The sequence below is a fragment of the Pyxicephalus adspersus genome, chromosome 8, assembly GCF_032062135.1.
Source record: "Pyxicephalus adspersus chromosome 8, UCB_Pads_2.0, whole genome shotgun sequence".
Lineage (NCBI taxonomy): Eukaryota > Metazoa > Chordata > Amphibia > Anura > Pyxicephalidae > Pyxicephalus > Pyxicephalus adspersus.
Genome location: NC_092865.1, coordinates 59,466,973 through 59,493,728, shown reverse-complemented (window position 1 = coordinate 59,493,728; position 26,756 = coordinate 59,466,973). Strand labels below are relative to the sequence as shown.

At 37.6% G+C, this 26,756-nt stretch overlaps 1 protein-coding gene and 1 long non-coding RNA gene across 2 annotated transcripts in view; both read left to right on the top strand.

The window, feature by feature from the left end:
- PTPRG (protein tyrosine phosphatase receptor type G) overlaps window positions 1-26,756 on the top strand; it is a 324,449-nt gene that overhangs the window by 91,510 nt on the left and 206,183 nt on the right. The gene's annotated exons all lie outside the window — the stretch shown is intronic.
- Window positions 15,637-26,750, top strand: LOC140337227 (uncharacterized). Its single transcript, XR_011922005.1, has 3 exons — window positions 15,637-15,748; window positions 17,959-19,614; window positions 26,455-26,750. It is a non-coding gene; the product is annotated as an uncharacterized lncRNA (long non-coding RNA).

Below are 26,756 nucleotides of genomic sequence, written 5' to 3'. Positions count from 1 at the left end.
ATTACCGTGTCCTACTTTTAAAGTGTTTTCATGGCAGCTTTGCCTAAGGACCCTCAGATTTCAGGTGACCTCTGATCCTCCTCCAGCATTGGCATCCAAAGTGTCATATTCAGAGGGCGTAGAATTAAACAAGGGAGACAATTTAAATCTCCTAATAAAGAATACTGCACAATAATACACAAGACTTAATATCCTGGTTCTTTGTTTGTATCTGGTTCTCTTTGACTGGAATGGTTTGCCAAATGTTTCAATAAAGATTTCCTTATAGTAATGAATCAGATATCGACTAATGGAATCAGGTGCACTTTACAGCAATGAGTCAAGTAATTAAGCGCAGTCATTGTTTTATTGACGTGATGAACTTATTTTCTATTTTGTCTGCCTCTCTCCTCTTCCTGCTGTAGTTTCCTATCCGAGAGATCAGCAGTAAATCCAGCCAGTAATGTCATGATTAGACACAAGCGTTTGACCTCTTCAGAGCTGGAGGAGACGGCCGCAGCGCTCGGCTAATGAGAAGAGTTGACTCAAGATGAACAAACTAAATGTTTTCACCTTGAGCTGGTTGTCATATTCAACAGTGACCATGCATGTCACAGACGGGGGCCTGTCAATCTTCATTAACTAATCTTTCTGTACATGTGGAGCACGGGCCCCCAGCACAGTGCTGCCCTAATGACTCCTATCAAGAGGTCACACATTGTCTTAGGAAGCGCAGCTGGCGGGTTCTTTTGGCTGAAGGGAAATCATGTCTGCTGCACCTGTGATTTACATTATCGAAATCTAAAACCGCAACATCTTCCGCAGCTGCAGAGCAAAGATGTATAGGGCCTATAGTATGAGCAGTGCTACGAATGCTAGCAGGAGATGGAATAAAGCCATTATGATTTAAAACCGATAGATCCTAAAATTTGTTGCTGATTTGGATAGATTGAGGGCTTTTTCACTATTGTGCTACGGTGCTAATATTTTAGGACACACTCCAGTGCAAGAAAGAAACACACCTGTGTTGCAATGCATGGTAATGCATTATCATGTGTTGTGTTATGTGTACTCTTGAAAATGGTTAGTACTCTACAAACTGGAATACATTGATTAAATTTGGCTTTAAAACACAAAAACAAACGGAAACAAAAACCAGACACAGAGTTCTCCCCAGCCACTGCACTATTTGTAACCACTCGGCTCTTTTTGGGTGGCTACTGAAGAGTTGGGTCTCAGTACAGGGGCCACCACTCGCCTACAATTTCATCCCACCCGGCTTAAAAAAATTTGTGATTGAACACTGCAGACATATAATAAAATATTGGTGTGAGGTTTTATTTATCACCTCAATAATTATCTGACACCCTAATCCTAGTCTGAGCTTCATTTTTTATGGCTTTGTGACCTGATTTATGAAATATTGAGTTATTGCTGACAATTCCATAAATCACTATTAAAATAACATATAACATAAAGATCTTATCTCATATCAGACTATATCTTCCAGGATCCACATTACTCATAATATATAGGTTCTGCCGGTTTGTGACCCTCTTCAGGTGTCGTTCTGACTAGAGTAGTATTTGATTTATTTATGCAGAAATTTTTTAATATTACCTTTTCACGCATCTTGCCTTTAGGTATAGATGGCAGCTCTTGTTTCTGTCTGTTATTATTGAAAGTACCTACACATCCCTGTGTATACTAATGCAGGATTATACTTTTAATATTGAACATGGAAAATGGGCCATTACGGACATAATAAAGCATTGGTCCATGAATGGCTATTTTTCAAGGCAAGGCAAGTTCTCAAAGCAATCACGTTCCCCCAGCTTACTGCCATCATTTTTTCTCCACGTCCATTAGACACTGGTGTCATCTCAGCCAGCCAACCCTCCACTTGGCCATTCACTAAACACTGTCTGTGTCCCATTTTAACAAATTGTGAATAGAATTTTGGCAGCTATCTGGTAGTGTAGCTGTGCTATGGTGCGGGACCAACTTTTCACATTGATAATGGATTGACGTACCTCAGTAGCAGAATACTACAAAGCTAAGGTAACAACCTCATTAGCCAAAACTGGGCTTTAAGAATGGCTCTGCCTAAGCATATTTCGTTATTGACAAGTCCCAGATTGTGCAATTGTCAAGCAGAATAATAAAGTATGAGATATGTAAAGGTCAAGTGAAGAATACTAAAGTTGGCTGACATCTTCAGGCATAATGCTTCCATGACCTTCAAGTAAAGGCACCCTGACATCTTTGCAAGCTTCATCTTTGTCAAATACATACAATTCTGCAGTTCATTAACTTCTAAGGAGCTGCAAGACTACAAACCATGCCCTCATTCAGCTGTATGTGTCGTAGGATGTCTGAAAACCTCTCGACTTCTGATATATGCAGCGTTCTCTAATATAGTCTGATAGTAGCAAGGTTTTAACACCTTGTCTGGTGTTCTACATAGAATATCAATTCTGTTAGATGACAAAACATAAACTGTGTTTCTTCACTGTTTTCCAACAAACAGCTCTACTTTTCAGCCAGCAAAATAAGAGGCTTGAGGACATAAAAGACTTTTTAGTGCTGTGCCCAAATGCTTATTGATAACATACAGAATCTATTTTTATGAGACACTGAAGGCAGTGCACTGATAAAGTCACACTAAAAACGTCATCCTGGCTGACCTGCAAGATTTGCCTCTGGTGCGTTGTAAAGATATTTCTAATATTGAAACGCAGGCTGTATAAAGAACGGCTGTCACATCCGCACAGCAGTAAACTTTTGACAAAAACACCGTAACACCAAACCTTTATCACAAACGGTAAACCATGTGTTGAAGATCAACTCTAGTCACTTATTCTTACCTATTTCATATTCGCTTTACATATACGAGGGGGTGCTGAGAAGTTTCTGGATTTGCCCAGAAAGAAGAGAGCCAGAGTTATGAAATAAAAGATTTATTCAACATATTCCCCCCTGAGACTGATGCACTTGGTACAGCGTAGTTGCAGCTTTTCTAGACTGTTCAAATAAAAGTCCTTTGGTTGGGCCGCAAACCATCTCTCAGCAGCATCTTTGACGTCAGAAATGTCCTCAAAACGTTGCCCCTTCAGGTGTTTCCTCAAATTCGGGAACAGATATTAGTCCGAAGGGGCCAGGTCAACGTTGGACGTGTGCGCAGGTGCATTGTCCTGCAAAAAAAAAAGGATCCCTTTGGTCAACTTTCCACGGCGTTTCGTCTTATGTGCCTCCTTCAGGTGGTCCAGGAGGTTAGCATAATACTGTACAGTGATACTAGAGCCCTGAAGTAAGTAGTCCACCAACAGAATACTGAATACCTTAATTGCAGGCCATGGTGTGGAGAAACTTTATGGTAAATAACAGGAGGTGGACAGTGAAATAAATGAGCCTGTATAGGTGAGATGGTTTGGGTGTTCAATCATTTAATGGATCATAAAATGGCTGTCCTCATGTGCCAATTGTGTAAGCCTACATTATGCCATTTTGCAAAATGGCTGCCTCCTTATTAAGTAGTGTAATTTCCTTTGTGAACCATTTAGCTGTATTGCTGTAAATTTTGCAAATGCTATCCATAAAATGGCCATCCTTATGCTTTATAATAGAAAGTGCTTAGAAGATGGACTCAGAAGATGGCTGTTTATATGAGGATGCATCCTTTGTGAGTTATTAGTCTCATAAACTTTAAGTTCAGCCCACATAATGATGCCAAGCACAGTATGTGGTTGACAGGTCCTCTTAAAACACAGGAGAACCAGTTGCATCTAAACCACATTTAATGAATAACGAAGCTTTTTAAAGTGGTAATAAATCCCGTGACTCACAGTCTTCCCCCTTCTCCTTCCGCTTGCTTGAAAGTAATAATTATAAGCTTGCAGGATCTATTCCTTTTAGTAAAAGTACATTTTCCAATTTGTTGCATTGTTAATCTCACATAAATATCTATACATAAAGTGAGCATCCATTTTTTATTTGCTTTTTGCTGGGTAATAGATTTAATGTCTGAGGTGCACTTTGCAGCTTCATCCCGGGCTGATGAGTTTATTCTGTAAGTGCCCTGTGATATATTGTGTGACGCTCCCCTAAAAGCAGCCAGCAAGTGTATGCACTGCCTTGTAAAAGACTGGCCTGCTGCAAATTGATTTAAGTAATGTCTTTTGTGCTTCTTGGCAAAGTGGTTTCTGTATCCAGAGGACTGCTAATTATGACAGGCCAGAGGATGGCTTTGTGCGGAAGTCCCTTGTAAGGTTATGGTGAACAATACGTCCTCGTTTTCTCTATTTCAGCGCTTCTTTGCTTGCAAAGCTTTATGTAACACGCATTTAATTAAGTAAAGGGTTGGCTTTCCAGTAAATGATGGTCCGGCCAATCTGTTGCAGGTGAAGAGGAAACTGTATATTGCAATGCAATGGTTTGACATTGAACCTAAAAGCCAAATTCCATGGTGATAGGAAAACTGATACAGCTGTGTGCTTATTTACAGCTGAATTCCAGGCAACCAGCTAAATATGCAGATAAAATGCAAATAAGGTTTAGTTTTAGTCCCTTTGCAAACTTGCATAGACCACATGCTCAACCATACTCCCAATCACTTCCATGCGAGGGTTTGCATGCGATTGCATTTGGGTTGTTGGAAACTTACGGCCTGATACTAACTCAAGTACTTACACAGCTGGTATTAATTAAAATAAAAATGCCAATAATAAATAATGGTGCCTTTTTATCTTTCTAAAGTCCAGCTTCAAAAATAGAAGCTTATTTTTACCTACAGCAAAAATATCTGCCTGATAGCGGTGCTAGGAGCCAATGGGAGTCTGCTGCATGCACATGTGCTGGCTAAAAGGGGAATACTTAGTGTGTGAGTTGTCCATTCAGCAGATTAAGGAATGATTGGCATGTCACCACTTTGTTATTCCTATAAAAGAGGTCTATAGAGATCTAATAGAAATCTCTTTTTTAATTTTGCTCCAAGAATTACAAATCTTTTGATAAATTATTGTTTTTTTCTTATAAATAATAAACGAATAACTGGGTACAAAGAACAAAAAATAAGTGGCTTTTGATTTTGTTGCTAAGTATTAGTGTTTGTGTGAAGCATAAAGAGCTTTCTGCTAGGAACCCTGCATTTTTTCCCTAGTGTGTATTTTTTTTATCAGATCTTTTACTTTATGCATACGGTGATTTATAGTTTTAGGCTGGAATATATTGTAAAGCTGTTTCTGCTAACAAATGTGTATATTGTGCATAAATGCGTATTTCATGTTAAAAGGCAGATCGAAGGGGAATGAAATAAAGGAAATGATATATAGTCTTCTGCAGCTCTTTCTAAGGTCTTACATAGATGGATCCTTCTTTAAATTCCATTCCATACTTTTGGAATTACATTCAATATGGTTTCTCTTATGATTATTCTATTTTTTGTTGTTGATTCTTTTTATGGATAGAGCTCAACTTTACAGTAGGTATGTACAATCTCACTTACCAGCAGCAGTTGTACAGAAGTGCCAGTCCAATGGAATACATATTTATTGGATGGTTGGCTAGGTGCTCCTATTATAAAGTGTTGTAAAATTTAATATATGGTAAACTTTCTTCTTGAATTTTTTTTTTTTTTTTTGAAGGGAGATGTTCTGTAATTAGGAAGAATTAGGATCTTGGTTTTGAGATTTCAATTAAGTCCATGGGGCGTTACAAGAAACATAAGAATTTTGACATGATCAACAAGTATTTTTTCTGCACTTGCACAAGATGCACTTTGTCCAAAAGGAAACAAATACAACCATTACATCCATGGTCCTGCAAGCTGCACTGAATTACTTATTTCTTCTTGGTTTTAGACCAAATTCTCCCCAGCAACCTTTGGACCTGCAAGAATAAAAAAAATGCAACAGAGTGCTGTTACAAAAGAGACCACATAAAGTTGAACTGATTAAATCTGAGTCATAGTATTGTGTGTAAAGCTACGTACACACTTCCAATTATTATCGTTGGAAAATTTTTTTATGGAACTAGAAAAAACACTGGGAGAGGAGAAAAAAGTGTATAAATAATTATGAAGACATGAAACTGTGAGGAAATAAAAAACGGGGCACACTTGGGGGAAAAAACATCAATTTAAAGACGAGAATTTCCATTTCAAAATGTCAGGTATTTTTTGAAATGGAAAGGCAAGTTCATGTTTACCTATTTATTTGACAGAACATCTATGAAAACGTGAGTGTGTTTGTTTTTTTTTGCTCATTTTTCTCTTTTTCACATTAACCTCTGTCTTGCTGGTTTATGATAAAGAAGAACTGGAGACCCCTTTTTGGAACATAACGTTATGGTCTTAATGTCTGGTCTTCTCTCTTCTGCACCATTCCATTGTTTGAGGCTCTCCATTAAAACCATAGTAAGGCAATGTCAGAGCTGAAGACCAATGGGGGTGGTCACTGTTTCCTTATCAAAGATATGATGTTTATGGTGACAGCTTTTTTTTCTTGTATGGACGTAACTGCATAATAAAGGTCTAGAAACCCATGGCCTCACTTCACTGGCCTCATTGTCCTCTCCAGGAACAGTCAGTAATAACTTCACAAACTAATGGTTGCCAAACCTTTCGAAGGTATTGAGGCTATTAATCTCCGTAATGGCCCGGTAGTACAGCAGGGGGGAAACCAAAACCAAAATGTGTTCTTTGCTTATCGGAGAGTTTGGAGACCTAGGGAATGTAGTATTAAAATAATATTTTTAAAAAATTAAATTCCCATTGCAAGCTTTTTTTTTTTTTTTCAGAAGTGCTTTTTTTTGTCTAAATAATTACACAACACTACAGACACACCCCAGGCTCTTGTAAGCTTTCCCTGAATAATATAGGCTGTCTTAGCTGCAAGGGGCAGTTAAATCCAATGCCCATGCTTTTGGAATGTAATCTCCAACAAGCTCAGTTGTCCATACCATGTAGTGTATTGGAACATTTGTCAAGCATGGATATTACTAAGTTAAATACAGAGCTCCTTCTAGTGGTTACTTTATACTCATAATATATTAAATGCATTAAGAAAATATGGAACATTTGAAAATTTGGCTAGTCACTCACTTGTGACAAACAAAACTCAGTTGTAAATAACAAACTACTACTTCCCAAAATATCCTTATTTCTTGGGTGAGTTCCCAAGTCAATAAACTAACTCATCATTTTGCAGGTAAAACAATAAATATGTATATGTTTTTACAATGTATTTGGACTGGAATATTGCTTTAGGTGTAGCAATGTTGTATTTGACTGATGTGTGGTTTCCTCTCCTGCTTTAAGGATCTGATGTCCTTTGTTTTTAAGCAGTGCATAATTCTTTTGATTTGGATCTCTTGGGCATGATTTAAAGGTTAAAGGTAAATATTAGTAATTGTTTTTTTTGCAAGCCATACATTTTTGGTGTAAGACATACCACATGAAAAAGTGTTTGGCCAAGGGTTATCAACACTGCTTAATAATCTGGTTATAATGAACAGTCGTGATGATATCAAGACCTTGACGGCATCATGTGTCTGTGCTGTAGATGTGATTGCCATCTGGGGAAAATCATCATCTCTGAAATGTTAACGGAACACAGGCATAATGAGATTAATTAAGCAAGTGTGCTCTTTGCTTGGATACTCATATAAAGTCATCCTTCCACTTGGGTTATTCTTGGAATGTTTCTTAAGGCCTTTTCTGATTAATTTAAAGGGATGCTATCATCTATCTTTTGTTTTGTTTTTTTGTAGCTTACTTTTTTGTGTAATACAGCCTTTTATGCTAGATTTTTTTTCTATCCAGCAAGACAAGACTTTGATTTCCTTGCTACAGTTACTGGTGTAAGGTGGCTCTCTTTCTTTGCTCATCAATGTAATCCTCCTAAATGATCACCAATGTAAAAGGGCCCATGTTCACTGACCTCTAACATAAGTGGGACCTTCTCTTTCTAAGGCTTCAGTGTAAGATGGGCCAGTGTCCTCTGTCCTCTAATGGAAGGAGTGGCTATATCCACTAACCACCAATGTATGGAGGACTCTTGTCCACTAACCACCCTTTTATTGATGATTTTCAAATATATTCGGTACTCCACTGGATCCCTTTAACAACTCGGAAGGTTACAATCCATTTTCTTCTGAATTCTTGAGGTATTTGTGCCCTACTGGTCTGGAGAGCACTAAATCATTGACTGCTGGCCAGAACTACATAAAAGTGCAATTGTCTTTTATATATTCGTAGTTCTATCAACTGTGATTCTATGGCCTTGATTTATTAAAGTTCTCCAAGGCTGGAGAGAATACACTTTCATCAGTGAAGCTCAGCAATCCAGCAAACCTGGAATGGATTTCCTAAATGCCATTAGCTATTTGTTAGCAAATGTTTTCAATCCTGCACCAGATGCTCTCCAGGTTTGCTGGATCACCCAGCTTCACTGATGAAAGTGTATTTTCCCCAGCCTTGTAGAACTTTAATAAATCAGGGCCCATGAGGATCTATCTTGATGCCAACAAGCAACTTTTATAAACTATAGCAGGATTCTCCCCAGAATTCTCTTTAAGCTGGGTGGAAAAAAGCTGTAGGCAGATGGTGGCCCCTGTATTATGACCATCTTTTCAGTAACCACTCAAAAACAGTCGGGTGATTTACTAAAAAAAAATGCCAGGTGGTGACCATCTAAAAAGGCCTGGGAGAACACTGATATGGAATTGTGTTTTTTGTTGATCGTAATAAAAAGAGTTTAGTAATGTAATTTGCCTACTGTAGTATCCCTGAAGCCTGGTCTCTGGGATTTGTGAAGCTCTCATAAGCTATACAAGAAGCCAGATTGCTCTTGTCTGGTGGTGACAACTATTTTTGATGAACCTCAAGTTTTTTTAAAATAAATAAAAAATTTCAATACCTGTTAGAAGAACCGAAAAAAGGAAATTTATCATTTATTAATTCCTATTTTCTTTTCTTTCTGAAAATTTTTAAAAAAGGACAGACTAAAACTCAGACATAATGTCCAACCCCCAAGAGAAAATATTTATCCTTCACTGCACTCCACGCGCTGAACATTCAATTATCAGCAATCCATATCAGTGATCTGAAAAGTGTGCCAGAGCGTAGCAAAGTTAAAATGACAAGCTAACTAATGCTTTATGTCTTTACGTCTCTCTGTAGATAACGGGGGAAATATCCAGGCTAGGGAAGTATAGATATCGCAATGTTAAGCACCGTGAGTGATCGAAGTAAAATTGTGTTGGCGTAGATTGATTGATATTTTGAGATCCTGGATGGTGTGCTGTGCATACTAATGCTTACTAACAATACATGCTCTATATATCCATAGCTATCTGTATGAGTATATTGCCACAGGAGAAAAACTGAATTATGACATATACAGTATAGGACTGCAATGATTGCATTATTTTCATTATGTTAGTCTATAGCAATTCATCTATATGAAGAAAGATTTAAGGGGTCTCTATTCAAATCTTTATTAAAATTTTAACACAATATTCTAATGATTTTCGCACAGATTTCACAAATTTTAGAAATGCTTACACACCTAGTTAAAAGAATACATTACTCCCCACCCATAGTCTAGGTCAGTGTTTTTTGTCCAGGGTTCCTCCAAAAGCTGCTAGGGGTTTCTTGAGTAATGTGCAATCTGTCCATCTAAAGCTATGTACACGCTTCCAATTATCGTTGGTAAACGAACGACGAACGATCCTGCACGATATCTGCGAACGATCGTATAGCACCGATCCTGTACATACAGATAACGACATGATCGTTCGTAGATATTGTACACACGATAGATGCGATCGTTTGAACGATACAGGAAGTGACGTGCACCACAGGAAGTGAGCGAACGTTCGTTCGTTCCGAACATGCTCAGACCATGGACGATCAATGAACGACCGTACACACGATAGATGGTCAACGATCGTCGTCCAATCCGATCCGCCGGTCCGGTCGTTCATTTCCAACGACTATCCTCGTTCGTCGGCGTCGTTGGTTATTTTTTTTACGAACGATTTTTGCCCAATCGATCGTTCGTTGTTCGTTCGTCGTTCATTTCCAACGATAAAAACTGGAAGTGTGTACGCAGCTTAAGGCCTTTTTCCAGTCACTCTAATGATTTATTTGACTATCTATAAGGGTCTCTACTGGCCAATAATGCAAGGGGCATTCAATTTATTCACCAACAGGCTAGTGTACAATGAACTGGACATATAATTATTATCGGGCGTCAGCTGGCCTTGGTACACCCCCCTCCACTTTGACTATAATTGGACAATGTGAAATTCTATTGGGACCTTGTTTTCAGATTTTAACTTATCCCTTATATAATTAATAAAACTCACAATATGCAGTTAAAGCATGTGGTGGTAAGCTTGCCATAAGAAAAATATAGGCACATATCATAAGTACACAGGTTCGGGTGCAGTTGGAAGACTGGATTGTATTAACATATGAATATATGTGCAGAAGGGTCATAAAGAAGGCTTTGGATTGGAACCAGCAAATATATGTTTATTCCAAAATAACAGGACAATGACAATCTAATATTGTCTTCAGTGGTTTCAACTAATAGCTGTAGTGATCCTTACCCCCCCAAACCCTAAAGTCCATTATTTAACCTTTATGAGTACCTTAAACCATGATGAAAGTGGGAGTTTTTATTCCCCCAAAACATATTACCTAGACTTATAGACTTTAAAGTTTAGGTTTGTATATCTTTGGATACATTTTCAAGCATTGTACTTTTACCAATCTTCTTGAATAAGAGAAATATAGAGACCTGAAACACTGTTAACCTTTTCTGAAAATGTTCGTTGACTAGCTATTTTGCTGACCGAGAACCCTTAATTGTGTTATTTTTACTTTTTACTTAAGAAACATACTTTTTACTAATTGATGTAGCATCACTGCCTCTATTTCTGGCCTATAACTAGACAAAAAGCCAATTAATGAGTCTTGTTTTGTGTAACTGACCTTAGAGGGCAAGATCCATAAACTTTTGTTCTTCCTGCTCGTACCTTGTAATCATTTTCTACGCACAGAATTAAAAAAAAAAAAAAAAAAGTGATTACATCTTACAGATTTTAAAACGAGCTGCATTAGTTAAAATTTAGACATTCAACAGACCGGTAGTTACAGGATGTAAAATTGAAAATCTTTTCCTGCCTTGAAAATAACGTTGCTTTAAATCAAAGGTACATGACATTGATTGCTAATGTTAACATTTATATTCAGGGATTTGGAACGCTGATTGAAGTTGGCCCAAATATACTCTATTACTCATTACCAAGTGGCCATTCTAGAACTGATAACACTTCCTCCAGCACCAGTTACGCTAATCAGCGGCCCCAGCAACTGATGATGAAAAGGGCTGTATTGATTTTCTTGTACTTCTATGCTCAAACCTAAGGAGAATATGACATGCTGGGTCTCAATAATCTAAGTTTTAAATAATCAGGATGTAGGAGCATACTTATGAATTTAGTAATAATTTAGGAAAGTAGTCCAATAAGATTATAGAGAGCCAAAAAAAGAACCTTGTGTTTTTGGTCTCAAAGTTCTCGAAATGCTGTACCAGGTTCCCCTACAGTGCTGTTCATATGGCCAGAAGTCTTGCTGTTTGGTGCCATGCTTTTTAGTTTAAAGGTGGAATAAAGATCTAATATCAGATCCTTCCATTCTTCATTGATGATATGACCAAACACCAAGGCTTTTGTGTATGTGAATAGAACTAGGGGAAAGGTAAAGCAGCATGTTCGAAAAAATGTTTTTACCCTTTTTGCATTTTATTTACCCGTCCCAGCATAGTTTTATGTTCTCATTCAGCCCATTTTAGGAAAAGGTCCGTCATGTAGCAGAATTTACCAAGCACTTTAGGAAACTGGAAGAAGACCTGTCCTACTGATCAAAGCATTTGTAACCTGTAAAGTGAACTTTGTGCTATTCAGATTCCTCATATCTGGTTTGCTCGCCACGATTTTAGTCTTAAAGTTATTTTGTCTGTAGTCCAAGGCAGCGGAGATTTGTTTCTGGTTTTTATCACTGATATACATCATTGTAAAACCTCTGAACATTACATTCAATCCCTAGTTTGTATTCATATTATATAGACAATTTAAAATTGTTGAGATATGTATAAATGAAGAAAAATTAACATAGCCTGATAAGGACAAACAGGGTGCATACCTAAAGGAATGCTGGGGATATTTGATATAATTAGCTCTAATTCGCAGGTGACTTTTTCATGAATGTATAAATATGGGTAAATATGCGTGTGTGTGTGTGTGTGTGTGTGTGTATGTGTATATATATATATATATATATATATATATATATATATATATATATATATATATATATACACACACACGCTCATCACTGATGATGGCTAACAGCTGTGTTTTATATGGTTAGATTTATAAAAGTAGTTGAGTGTGCTTACAATCCATATGCAACTTTCCATATATGTTTAGCTGTACATATGCATTTCAAATTCTCTTTTTAGACATTACCCACTCCACTTAACACACATTATCACAGTCTTCTCATCTGTCTCAATCTTACTTTTTTTAAATCCTTTTCTTGAAAGCCATATATACATCTGCTCTTCCTCCAGCACATCATTCCTAGTATAAGGGGCCCATTGTTAGGAATAGTATACAGACTGTTTGATGATTGCACATGCTGGGAAGTGTCACAGGTTCTTTAATGGTTAGAAATTCTATTTAGCTCTGTAATCCTGTGTGTGCGCATTTCCCTAACAAACCTGTACACCTTCTGTGAAACCTATAATTATTCCAGAGTTTTTCTCCCAGGACCAGAAAAGATTTATTTAGGCAGGAGCAATTTGTTACCAGGAAAACAATGCTTTAAACTAAAATGCAGTGTTTAAGCCATCTACAAAGGACTACTTGTTCAGCAGAAAAATAGCATAAGTAGTATCTTGGGGATGGATTAAACGAGTGCACTGATGTATAAAACATGCACTTGGGAGCAGGCGCAGGACACTGGCAATTTATATATATTCTATGAAATATAAGTGTACATTCCAGGAGATAGATTTACATAACGTGGCTTTCTGTAAAACTAGCTGGATCTCCAAGATATACCGTGTCACATGCTGGGTTAAACAGAATGACATTGGATAATAAAGGGATATTCGAATTGGTTTGTTGGTTTATCTAGTCCTGCCATGACTACTTAAAGATATTTATTCTGCATGAGTTAAGTTCATGTCACTCACCATAACTTTAGGAGACCTAAAATAAAGAAGTGGTGCCTAAACAAAGGCAAATGGTAGCTTGTCCTTAGTATTGCCCATAGTCATCCTTCAGCTAAGCCTTTTCGGACTTACTATGCCTTGTTCTGCTCTTACCCAAGAAACCTGAAAACTAAAGGTTGTAATGTCCATGCAAAAGAGCCAAAGAGGCTTCAAGCACTCTTTTTGGGAGTCCCAAGCAGGGCTCACCCAGAATTTGAGAGCCCCAAGCAGGATACTTCCAGTGACAACAGTTCAAAAAGTATCAAAAAACCTTTGTTTTTGTTTAATTACTAGTGAAATGTATTGCTTTCATACCTAAAGTGGAATTGATGCCTGGCATTGTTTACATTTTTAGATACAGATGGACAATTATATTTAAATGAATTTGCTTCTATGGCAACAGTTCCCTAAATAAAACTGTACAGATCATTTTCCCTTAATCAAACTCTTTGCTTTTAATTAGATGGTAAATTAATTTGGATGCATATGCCAAAACTCTAGTCATTGTTTTTCTTTATATTTTCATTTTAATCGAACTCTACCTTGATTACTTCAGTTTCTTTGGAACAAAAGGTCTACTTCTTTGTTGTCTTTTGTTTAGTTTGTCACCTTCATGTTCGTTGTCTTCATTGGCATCATCATCATCATCTTCACCTTCGCCTTCAAATTGCAAACTTATTATGCTGAGTTTTTCTATAGAACAAAGAGCTCTCGGCTCATTTCCAAACACAGACATGCTCAGAGAAGTATTACAGAATGACATAAATGAAAGTTCAGTAAAGTTTTTACACCATTGTGCATATTCGCAATAGTCTTTGGCAGACCTAGTCAAATTTATTCACTGTATATGGATACATTATTAGAAAGGTAGATTGATGCAGTTGGATAAGCAGCCTTTGCAAAACCCTGAACTCTGTCTACTTTTGTGGTTTAAATTGTGTTGAGAAAAAATTAGCACTTGTCATGCAAAGAACCTCTTTGGATATTACAAACCATGAGTATGGTTAGGGTGGCGGTAAGAATATCTATACCTTCTTCCCTGTCCTAGATTTGATCTTTGTGCAGTTCTGTGTGGCTACTGAAGCAGGTCACATCTCCAGTCTAATCAACTTGTATAAACGGACTCCTTTTCAAAGGGTCCATGCACACTTTTATGTACTGCACAAATACTTCTGCACTAGGCTATGTTGATGAAGATGGTTGTAACCGTTTGACTTCACTTGAACCGTTGGTGCACAGACCTAAATTGGATTCTCAGATGCCATCTTTAATAATAATTACCACTCCACAAGCTTTTTTTGCAAACATCATAGCTTTACTGTATTAAATAGACACTTGTGGAACCATGCAGTGATACAAAAAGACAGTGGTGGGATCTGTGGGAAGAGGGGCCAAAGCAGGTTAATACAGTTAGTTGCTATTGGCATACCAGATTACCCAAATATTCCAGGTTCCCAGGGTGCTGTGTAGGAAACTAAAACTAGGGTGCATTCATCTCTAAGTGAGTGTTTATTACAAGTTGACTTGAAGGTTATCAGCCTATCATTGTTATGTCTCTAGACATAAACTCTGGGTACCATATAAAGGCTATCCACCCTGCAAGATTACACTGAACAATTTAAATTACTTTTCATAGTTTTTTGATTAACAAAAAAAGGCTATTTTGTGTTCCAGCTGTGCCATTTTAAAGATGCAGAAAATGTTTGAGGGTAGTAGTGAGTCTGCTACATCAAAACACTTTGACTTGGTTTCCTTTTCCTAAAGTACATGTGCCAACACCGTTAACCCCAGCACCATGTTCAGATCAGGAGTTGGGGGATCCATTAAACATGGAGAAGTATACCAAACTGGTATTTCAATACTCCTGGTAAAACCCATTGATGACATCTTAGATTGACACCAGGTCTGAGATTTAGGAAAGGCAAAAGGCCTTTTTTTTCTACATTTCGACTCAAATTTTATTACCTAAATTTTCAATTTAAACATATACAGTATATAGTCAAATGTGAGGGGATTCCTGTCTGTCTGATCCCGGACTAAAAAAAGCCAGCTTTGTGCCGTTTGCTGACTGTGCTAGTGACTGGACAGGAAAGCAGAGGAAGCCCATGGATTAGGCCCTTCCTGTGCACTCTGCCCTGGTTAGCATATTCGTTGTGGTACACTGACAGCACTGCACAAAGCAATATATTCCTGACTGGCTGACCTTCTGTCTACCACTTTGAATGCTGCTGTTCAGGGAATTCTAGAAATCCAATAAGCTGGCATATTCGGCCGTTAATTTGTGCTTAAACTGCAATGGCTGCATTTTATATTTTAGGATTACCGGTCCTTAAATACGTGAATTACTAAAGCGGCGATAGCTCTCGTATAAAAAATAGTTCACACCAAATCAGGTACTTTGGCTTCCAAATTTTCTAGATCCCATTTTAATTTGGAACATGAGCATGCTGAGCTCTTGCAAGTTTCATTTTTTTTTCAGAGTGGTAAGTTGTAATCCCATGTGAGAGTTGTATGAATGGGGCCTTTCCGCCGAGAGTTGCTTTGGCAGCAGGACGAGGAAAATGATTGCATAGTTAAGGCCATCGCCCGAGGCAGTCACAGTGTTCGGGACAAGTGTTGCATGATAAATTTCCACTGAACGCTGGAACATCTGCAAATGTACAGTATCTTCCGATTTAGTTCTCACATGCTGCTGACTCGGGAAGATTGTACAGGGGGAAATGCACCCTTGAAATAAGTTATTCTTCATTACCTCTGAAAAATGTGAAGATTAACCTGCCATCGTATTTCTTTGTCTGCTTAGCTACGCTAGCATTTTAACCAGCGTAAGTGGGAGCGCTGGGGGCAGCCATTTTGCTTGACATGAAACCTCGGTCAATGTAGCTTGCTGTTAAATGGTATGATCAAACTGTATGAGTTCATCAGTATGGGATGATGAACTTTAAAGTAAATGTGAACTCTAACTGGATGACATTTAGTTTGCTAAAGCACTTTTTTTTTTTTTTGGAAAATGCAGGGTGTTTTTTTGCATAAAAAAATTCTGCCGTCTCTAGTCTATTTGTAGGCACCTCCAGGCTCAAGTGGCAGCTAAATGTCATTGCTTGGGATAGGCTTATTGATGGTGATGGTGCTTGAACATGCCTGTATTATGAGTAATGGCAAGACCGCTTATACTCTTCAGCAGCCATGCATGGGGCAGGTTGACCATGCTGAAGAGCAATTGATGGATGGAGACAGAGTGCTGTCACTCCAAGAGAAAATGTCTGAACCAGGGCCAACACAGCACCGGGGATTATTTTATAAAACACCAGCAGATGTAATAGGACAATGACCTTTGAAATATTATTATGGGATAAATATTAGAGTTTATTAATTTTTTATTATCCAGTGACAACATATTACACAGCCCTTTCCAAAGTCCATAGTCATGTCACTAGCTGTCCCTCATAATGTGACTACCTAAAATCTTTATATGGCTGCCACAATGGACAACACTAGAAACTGGGGGTATCTCACTTCTGGAGAAATTGAATATATAAGAAGCTTGTTTATTTAACTCTGTCTATATGATTTTCCAAGGGATCTATACATTTTCAATTACCAGTAGTAAAATATTACTTGTAGACACATGAGCTCTTTCGTTTAGTCAAGATGACCATAAAAACAGCAGCTCCTGCTGGGAATCTCGGGACTCATTGTCCATCGTGGTTTAAAATGCAGCCATTGCTCGTGATGTTTAAGCAAGCCCTACACAAACATCAGACCCAAGAACAGCCACTTCCTCTGTCAGCGGGAAGCAGTCCAAAACATTTTTTTTTAAACCTTAAACAAAACTGGAGAGACTATTTTTACAGACTTCCATTAAACATTCTCTGGACAACACCCTAGAACAGGAAACCACAATTTCTCCAAGATTTACACAGGATGGAAATAGATAACATTCCTGACGGGCTATGGGTCTAATGAATAAGCGTAGCTTGTCCTGGAGGCTTGCGGCAGAATTATTATCCGCCTCCATTTCCTATCATTTGAAATACAAATTTATGAAGAATAAACAGCGCTGCATAGATGTTTATATTGAAATGAAATATGTATATTATTATATACAACATTTAGAATTCTTGTATTTAGGACTTTAAGGGACCAGAGAACCTTAAACACCAAAAGTTTTGTGAGCTAAAAACATTTCCTAAACCTTTCTGAATCTGGCACCATAGTTTTGTTGTAAAACAGAGAATTGTTACTTTACTGTTCTATATAGCTCCATACTAGGCTGAAGGGGAACTCTAGGTTCCTATTGAGTGAGACTTCCCCCACCTCCTATATTGTAAGCTACTCGGGGCAGGGTTCTCTTCTCCGCCTGTGTCACTGTCCATAACTGTCTGTCATTTGCTACCCCTATTTAATGTACAGCGCTGCATAATATGTTGGCGCTATATAAATCCTGTTTATTAATATTAATAATAATTAATAATAAGTTCTATAGCTATTACCTTTTCTTGCTGGCAATATCTTCCTTCTAATTGCTTAATGCACGATTCTACATCCTGGGCTATACACCGGGAAGTTGAAGGGGATACCTAAAGGGTTCTGTATGGCAGACAACTTGATGACACAAAATAATACTACAAGAGTTTGAACAGCGAGTCCTGAGATTGTGATGAATGTATTATAATGTGTTTTTCATTTACAGGTTTGAAAAGTCCTTATTCTTCATCACAGAAGCTTCTGACCTCCTTCTGATGACCTATAGTTCACCTCCTTTTAAGCGAAATCATGTTGCCTTTGCATTTCTCTTGACTCTATGTGGAGTTAATAAGTTCTGTACAACTAAGAAATCCTTGTTTTCTGTTTTTTATAATTACCACTCAATATTATCAAACTTGACGTTCGGGGTCCTCCTATTACCCATTGGATTTTCTCCAACCCGTGGCTGGTCCTGAAACCAATCGCTGATGTGATAGCATCAGCGTCTCTCTCTGCATCACTTCCTTTGTGCGTGCATGGTGTTGTGGTAACTTCTATTCAAAGGGGTTGGTCCATGATTCATTGCTTTGACAATATTGTTCATAATTCCAAGTTAAATGGTGCTCATGATAAATATTTCTACTTCTTTTATGTTTTAAAAACTGGCTGGGGACCTTTTTGAAGAACAACTTTGAAGTACATTAGGAATACTATAAAAATGGTGTACAAGTTTTTGCCCGGATTTTTCATGCATAAGGCAGGCTTTCCCTTCATGGGTATTTGATATTCTTTTTTTCTCATGATAAATAGAAAATATTTTAGATTAGGACCAGAAAAACAAGAATATGATTTGATATGGAGACTGATATGGAGACAGGGAATGATCCTAGAACACAAGTTTTGTTTTGGGTGCAAAAGGATGTCAGCCTACAAGCCCAGGTGATTGAAATCTGTCCCTGTATATAACCAAATGTAATGAAGAAATTGTAATACATAACAAATAGGTTATAGAAAATGCAAGCATTTAGCTTCAAAGGCTCCAGTATGCCGATACCAGTTCTTCACATCCCTGGGGGAAGAAAAATCTTTTACGGTAAAATAATCTGACATTTTGTACTGCACAGCTAGACATTATTTGAATTTACAGCTTTGCATATGTCCACATCCAGATAAGTCCATTTTTCCTAGTTATCAGGGGGGTTTCATGGTGTGCAGCAAATGCAGCTCTGAGGTTCAAAACCTGGAGCGTGAGCATCAAGCTTCATAATCTGTCATATTATGCAGGCAGGTAACCGCTGATCTGGGTTTATGTTTTGCAAGACGCCTCCTGGCCCCATGGGATTAAGCCTGAAATATATACATCTATCATCTGCATCTAGTTATTTTTATCAAATGCCATCAGAACACCATGCATGCATTAACTGTAATTTTAGGTAATTCCAGAATCCTACGCGGAATCTTCTAGATGGAACTGCAATAAAGGTTTTTAGTTCATGCAATCTCAGTTGTCATCGAGAAAGTTATCAAACGCCAAGGAATATAAATTATACTAATCAATGGTGTAGTGTGGGGGTTGGACAGTATCTGGAATCATTTGTTTAAAATTGTATGTGTAGATATAGAAAAAGTAATTTTGTGCAGGATAATGTATATGGATTAGCATTTTGTTAATGCTTGCCTATCATGTGCAATCACGCTTACATTTTTTCTTACTCCTCTTCATCCTAATGTCCAAATGCAGCAAATTCTGGGACCAATCTCCAGCCAAAATGTCGGGACTGCCAAATGGTACAAAGAAGAGTTTGGGCTCCATTGGGTTTTCTAATGGTATCTTCTTTTGGGAGATTTTATGTCGCTTTGGATTCTTGCAGTACATTGGAAGGTTAGAGGAAGCTTTTGTACATCAAAACTACAGTTTTGTTTGAGTACCTCCATGGGATCCTAAATATCCCAACCTTTCCCAAATATATAAATATAAGTGAAAATGGAATTATACTTAAAACCCCTGCTTCAAGCTTCTACCAGGAACAGATCGTGTGACCATTGGCTCAGTGTGCAGCTCTTATCTATTCACTTTTTTTATGCTATACACACATAGCACATCAGAGGGATGAGTTACATAATTATGTGCTTTACTTTACGACTGTTTTGCCACTAGAAGTTGTTCCTATGTTTCGGCTATGTGGTTGAAGTTGCCTGTCAAATTATAATCTTGGTTTAGGTCTTTTTTTTTTTTTCTTCTTGTATATACATTTGTATATTTATAACCAAGACAAGAAGCACTGCCTCACTGCTCTACTTTATCAAAGATGATTTATCAAAGATCCTGCACAGGAAAATGGCAAGCCATCTATATCTGATCTTACGGTTTTCCTTTAGCTTTCTTCTTTGTGTTGAGTACAATCTAGGGAGTAGCGAGTGCAGCATAAAAAAAAGTTTTAACAATGGCGCCGGTTCGAGGTGTGCCTTTGTTGCTGTTGATACCCATAAGTATTGTGTTTTGCTATTGGCAGTATAATTTTCAGCTCCACGTGAGACAAGCCGTTTTCACAAGATTTATGTGACGACCTAGAGTAGTGTTAATTAATCAGAGATAGGAAGGACTTATGCTTCGCATTCTTAATGAGTTCTACTTTTTAATTGCTGCCTGATTTGTACCAGACGTTATTTGGCTTATTTAGAAACAGAATGCAAGGGCAATGATGTGCAATAACCCATATATCAACCTAGGAGAAATGGCTGTTAATTGGAATTATTTTAAATGATGGCTCCAGCTAAAACTTGAGTTAAGATTTGGCTGGTCTTTAAAAGCCAGGTCACCTACCAAATGGGTGGTGGAATTTTCCTTCATTAGTAATCATTCACTTTTAGTTTGGCTATTAATAAAAGGGTGTCAATATCTCAGTTCCAGACTCCTGAATTATTCATTAAGAAGCCAATGAGGTACAGGTAAGCAGGTTGAGATGTTGGCAATTCACAAGATGAAAAAAGCCTTTCTAAGACTTCTAAAAGTTGAAAACATGCATCAGATATTCTCTTTTGCATTGCAAAGTGATGCTATGCTCCCAGAAACTGAAAACTGTTCTGCAGATCCCCACATTTGCATACATGCACTTGCATTGGTGGTGGCGTATGCTGTTCTTTCTGCAGAGGAGGAAAAGCAACCACACGGTCAGAAGCAGCAAGTATTTTCCTGGAACAGTGCCCCAACCCGACAGCAATGCAGATGCAACTGTGTGCAAATGCTTGCACAATGTGATTCCCAACCACTCCTATACAGTTGAATGAGAACCCTGTTGATCATGCAATGCTGTGGTTTACCACAAATCTGAATAGGAACAAACTGCAACAGGGGGCTAATATTATCAGACATGTGTCAACACAATTAAGATCTGCCCAGGCATCTCGGGCCATAAAGTAGATGCTGACCTTGGATGATTCCTGACCAAAGATAGTAATGTTTTTGGAACGGAAAGCAGATGAAGTCATTGTCAGGGAGAGTAGTGTAATCTCTGTGAGCAGTAATAAATACTCGGAAGTATTACACAATGCTTGGCAATAATCTTGTTAGCTTTGAATGCACTCATATTTGTTCCTTAATTAGTTCCTTTATTTGGTTAGAGCAAAAATAACCCTCACGATTTTGGATCATTTCTGTATGGATAGCTTAACTTTTAATGGGTGTTTAAATATTGATCTTGTTGTCAATTTATGCCCTTAGTTTTCCAAACCAATGTTACGTGTTTGAGTAAATCATTTATGAAACAACTTTAAATTTTCCGGCATGATGTATGTTGCTCTTGGGGTCACCACAACCAGGCAAAGGAATTTCAAAATAGTTAAACCTTGCAGGCTGCCTTTTCCCTACACAACCTGGAAAATGATCAATGATGCAAATTATGTAATCATTTTATTTAGCATTTTTTGACTTATTTTGTAAAAATATAAATTTAAAACATCTGGCTGAATTTGTATGATGTAGGTATTCAATAACAGGCCTCTTGGTGCGCCGTTTGTAAATTGTGTCCAGCAAACTTCATATTGCTTACGTTCATCTACTATAGGTAATATGACAGATTACACTTTGCATAAATATAAATTCCTACAAAGGTTCTTACCATTATTTACTTTTTGGTAAAGCTAAACTCTAGGCATATGGATTCTGGATATGAGATTCACCTATTAGGTCCACTTCTGCAATTTGTGGTAATGAACTTGGGGCTTGTGCACTAGCTTCAGATGAGTTTGAAATGTTTGTGAGATCCTTCAAAATTCATTGATGGGTGCTTTTAAATTCATTCTGACCTGTATTTGATCTGCTTTCAGCAGAGTTTTCCTATTTTCATGGACTTGGATGGGAATACAAAACTTGCTTTAAACAATGAAAAGGCGTACACAATTTGAAAGCCTGTTTTAATAAAATTCTCCACGACTGGAGAACATTCACTATCTTGGGTGAACCTGGGTGATCCAGCAAACCTAGGATAGATTTACTAAAATCATTTCATATTTTTGGCAAATGTTTTCAATGCTGTACCAAATCTATTCTGGGTTTAGTTGTTTTTTGCTCTCTCTCCCATCTCCCTCTACCCCAGCCTAAACTCCTATAGAGGGTTGCAACAGCCTAATACTCAGTAAAATTTGATACAATTCTTGCACTTCAAGAAATACAGTAGACATAGTCTCCTTTCTAAAAATAGGAGCATTATTTTAGATGTGTAAATACTCCAAATATCTATTAAACCAGACAATATAAGCCACCTATTGTATCTTCCTCTGATGGGGAGGCATTCATTCTGCACTGCTCATGCTTTTCTTTTTTCCCGATGTTTTACTCACTTAATGTATCTGCATTAGATCTGCAAGTATCTGCATCCAGATGGTTAAGGTGGCCGAATCACCTTTGTGGGAATATAGAGTATATCGTGATAATCATTAGAACAGAAGAAATTGCTTGGACAGGTAGTAAAATGTCTTCAACATTTCAGAAAAAGTCCAGTAAATATAAGAAAGCACTGCTAGTAATAATCATTTTCAATTTTGTGGGCTTTTTGGATGCAAGTGATCTGTAAATTCATGAAAATCATTCAGTTTTTTTTTTTTCAAGCTCTTGATAAATGTTATTTAAATGTTAACCTCTATTGACAGCACTATTCTATTCCCCCGCTACAGCATTTTTAGTGTATATGAAATATGGAACCTTTTTCTATATATTGGAAAAGAAAAAATATTCTCTTCATTTAAGAAGCGAGAAAAAAATATTCTCTTCATTTAAGAAGCGAGCATGCAATCAGAGAGTGACCTTTAGAGACTGCGTCACATGCTTTCACCGCAGAGTCACATTAACTTCCATTATGTAGCACTTAGACTGGAATTCTCTAATAAGCTTCTACCTTAAACATAAAATCTTATGGACTTATTCTCATGCCAGCGATTCACCTGAATCACTGCTCGTATTTCTCTGTTGGATAAAATAGAACAGTCCCCCTGGGGGCTAGAAGTCTGTCTGAGAAGTCCACATAAAATAAACTATTTTCAGCTTAATCCTTGAAGTTCCCTTCTCAAAAGCAAACTGGTGATTTCAGGGTGATGGTGTGTGACGCTGACGGCTCATCTGTCCATTCCAAGGACAATATTGACTTTTTCAAATTCATTGCTCTCATCTGGCCCTCATTGGAACCCAAATCCCACTTTTGTGCTTTGCTTCATCTTTGCCCATATTTTCATTTTGATGCAGAGATCTTTATATAATAATGATTGTGTTAATGATAACCATGTTTATGTGCATTTTTGTAATGGCCCATTTACACTATTTTTTGTAAATGGTAAATATTTTACCACATATAGGGGTTACATTTCAGCGCTCAACCCAAAAACCAGGGGTCGTATCCTGTATTGTGACCCAACTCATCAGTAACCACCCAAAAACAGCTGCGTGGTTGTTGAAAAATGCCGGGTGCTGTGCCCGGCTAAAAAGGGCTGGGGAAAACACTGCATTTATACATTCTTAAAGAGCTAGCAATGCACAGAAATGCACTAGCTGGCAACTGTAGTAGCAACTACTTTACCAATGCATTTGACCATCATCCTAAATAAATGGCATGGCAATGCATTTCACAAAGAATTGAATGAATGGGCCATTGAAGTCCACCAAATACTCTATATGCCCTTTCTTACTGTATATGTAATCAGTTACCCATTGCAAAGAGTCTGGTATTTTTTTTTTCTTCCCCTGGCTATTTTAGACTTGTGGCTGACCACAACCGGACTCAACCATGTTCCAAATCGCTTCCATTCTACTAAACCAGTTGTGAACCATTTTCTGTGATTGTTGTAAATTGTGGTGTAGTTCCTAAAAGTGACGATTCACTTCTGGCTGTGTGGTTATTTTTCATCCTCTGGAGGAAGAACTCAACTGCCTATCAAAGCAGTTGTCAAAATTGCCATGGCTATCAGCTGTGTTTTCAACCATCAGTCTAAATCTAAAATGAACCTTTTTACTCTGTGCTTTGGTATGAACTAGACAGCAGTAATATTTGTTGTATACTTGCATTAGGCAACATCCCTAACTGTTGTATCAGTACTTCCAGGCTGAATCCTCAATGGTGCCATATCCTCAATATGTGCGGACCACACAGCTGCTGCTGACAGTTCTCTAGGCCAGTCCCTTACTGCTTGTATGTATACATTGTAAATTTCTATTCATTTCTATAGAGAGAACCAGACTTATGGGAGGTTTTGGTGGTGTGGGTGTTAACAAAATACAGGTATCCTTGATAAATGAATTTGTGATCTGCAAGGTTAGAGGGTTCATGTCAATGGGCATTCTAGTGCTCCATTTTCCATTCAACCACATGAAGCTGCTTTCAAAAGGAAAACACAGCACTTGAGTTTGAGTAAAGGACATGTTTGACCTGTTCTGCTTCAGTTCAAACGCACTATAATAGGACTTCTGCATCAAGTGAAACTCAAACCAGGTCAAACACTGTAGCTAAACCACCACGTTTACTGCTCAACTGTAATCAATGGGTGTTTGCTGACTTGTGTTTGACCTGTGTTCCAAGTGCAAGTCAAAAGCATAAAAACATAGAGCCTTAATAATCTCATAGAGTTAGTGGAAACACAAAGCAAACTTGTCAGGTTGGGGATAGCATATTAGCTAATCCCTCGCAAGGAAAACAATTAAAATTGCTTATTGGTGTTTTATAGTTATTTTAGTGGGCTAATTGAAACCATATCCTACTTTTTTCGCTTCCACCTCGAATGTAGACAGGCTTGGATAGACCTGGTTGAAATACTAAGATTATCTGTTTTAGAGCAGCAAAGGTCTTCTGGGTTGTTACTGTAGCCTTTTAAACCATGCAAATATAATTTTGGAAATATTACATGCACTCCACCCCCCAAAACATTTTATATCACACTTCAGTTGTTAATTTAGTATTATGTGATTTATTATATCAAGCGTAATTACTTGATAGTGTTCAAATTTGAAGCATGAAGGTGAATTGCATTATTAGGTTTTATGGTCTTTCTATTGCGGTCTTGTTTAAATTAAGTAGGGAAAAATGGGGCTTGCGGTAACCCATCTGGTAGAACTGAAATGCCTAGATTTATTGTTTGACATTTTTGTCTTCTATCAGGACTGTGTTAGAAAGCATTTAGCTGAGGTAAAGACCACTATGGTTTATGGTTAAGGCATCTTGAGCCATAGAAATACAATCGTTTTTTTTTTTTTTAATCATCAGGCCTCTTTTATGGAAGTGTCTGAAATAAGTAACCAATCTTGTCTCTCTAAATTTCTATTTTAACTGGTTTCTGAAGGTCAGTACAAAGAAATTTTAGACACCTGTGCACTTCCAATTATATGAATGATTTAATAATTCTCTCTAAGACTGGAGAAGGTAGACTATTCCCGGGAGAACCTAGGTGATCATGCAAACCGTGAAAGGTCCAGGATTGTCAACTAATGACTAATGATTTTTAAGAAATCTATTCCAGGTTTGCTGGATCACCCAAGTTCTCCCAGAATAGTCTATCCTCTTCTTCGTCTTGGAGAACTTTAAAAAATTAGGCCCCATGTGTCAACCATTTATGACCCTTTTCTGCCGCTGTGCACAAAGCCATCTCCATAAAAGTGTTGAGAATGATGTGGAGAAACTCAAATGGCCTGCCAGTCTTGACATTTACCTAAATAAACACCACTGGGATGAATTGGAACACCAATTGTGAATCAGGTCTTCTCATCCAACACCAATACCTGACCTCACAAACTCTCTTTGAGCTCAAATTCCCAAAGTCACACCCAGAAGACTGAAGGCTGTAACAGCCACCAATAATGGGGAAAGGAGATTTAATACTAATGTCAAACGTTTTGGAATGATATTAACAAGCTCATAAAGGGTTCGCTCAGGTGTTCACACACCTTGTACCATATAGTTTAAACATTTTTACCATAATATGTGTATTCAGAACAGGTGCTCTTTACCTTTTACTTGTGAAAGTTGTGTATTCTCCATAGGACTACTACAAGTATTCATAATGAGGATAAATTCCTGTTTAATGTTGTCTACTTGCATGTAATTAGTGTCTGTAGCTTGCTCATTGTAAGCAATCAAGGCATAGGATGTTTATAATGAACTTTTTTCCGGCCACTTCAAAGGATGGATGTGCAAAGCAACGATCCTTGTTTTAATATATAACAATATTGGCTGTTTTATTGAAGGCTTCCAGTCCGTTGTAACACTGTCCCAGGGGTCCAGGTTCATCCAACTTCTTCTTCCACATCTATAAACACAGACCCTCTGTAAGTGAATAGGAGTACCTGAATTGTAAAGATGGCAAGTTAATGGCACCATTTACTGAACTGAGACAATAAATGACTAAAGAGACCAATATATTAAAAAATTAAGTATTTATTCCAGTATTTATTTATTCCAAAAGGGAATGTTCATTTTGTATAGGCTGGGATATGTTTTTTTACCATTAGTAGTTGAACTTGATGGACGTATGTCTTTTTTTCAACCT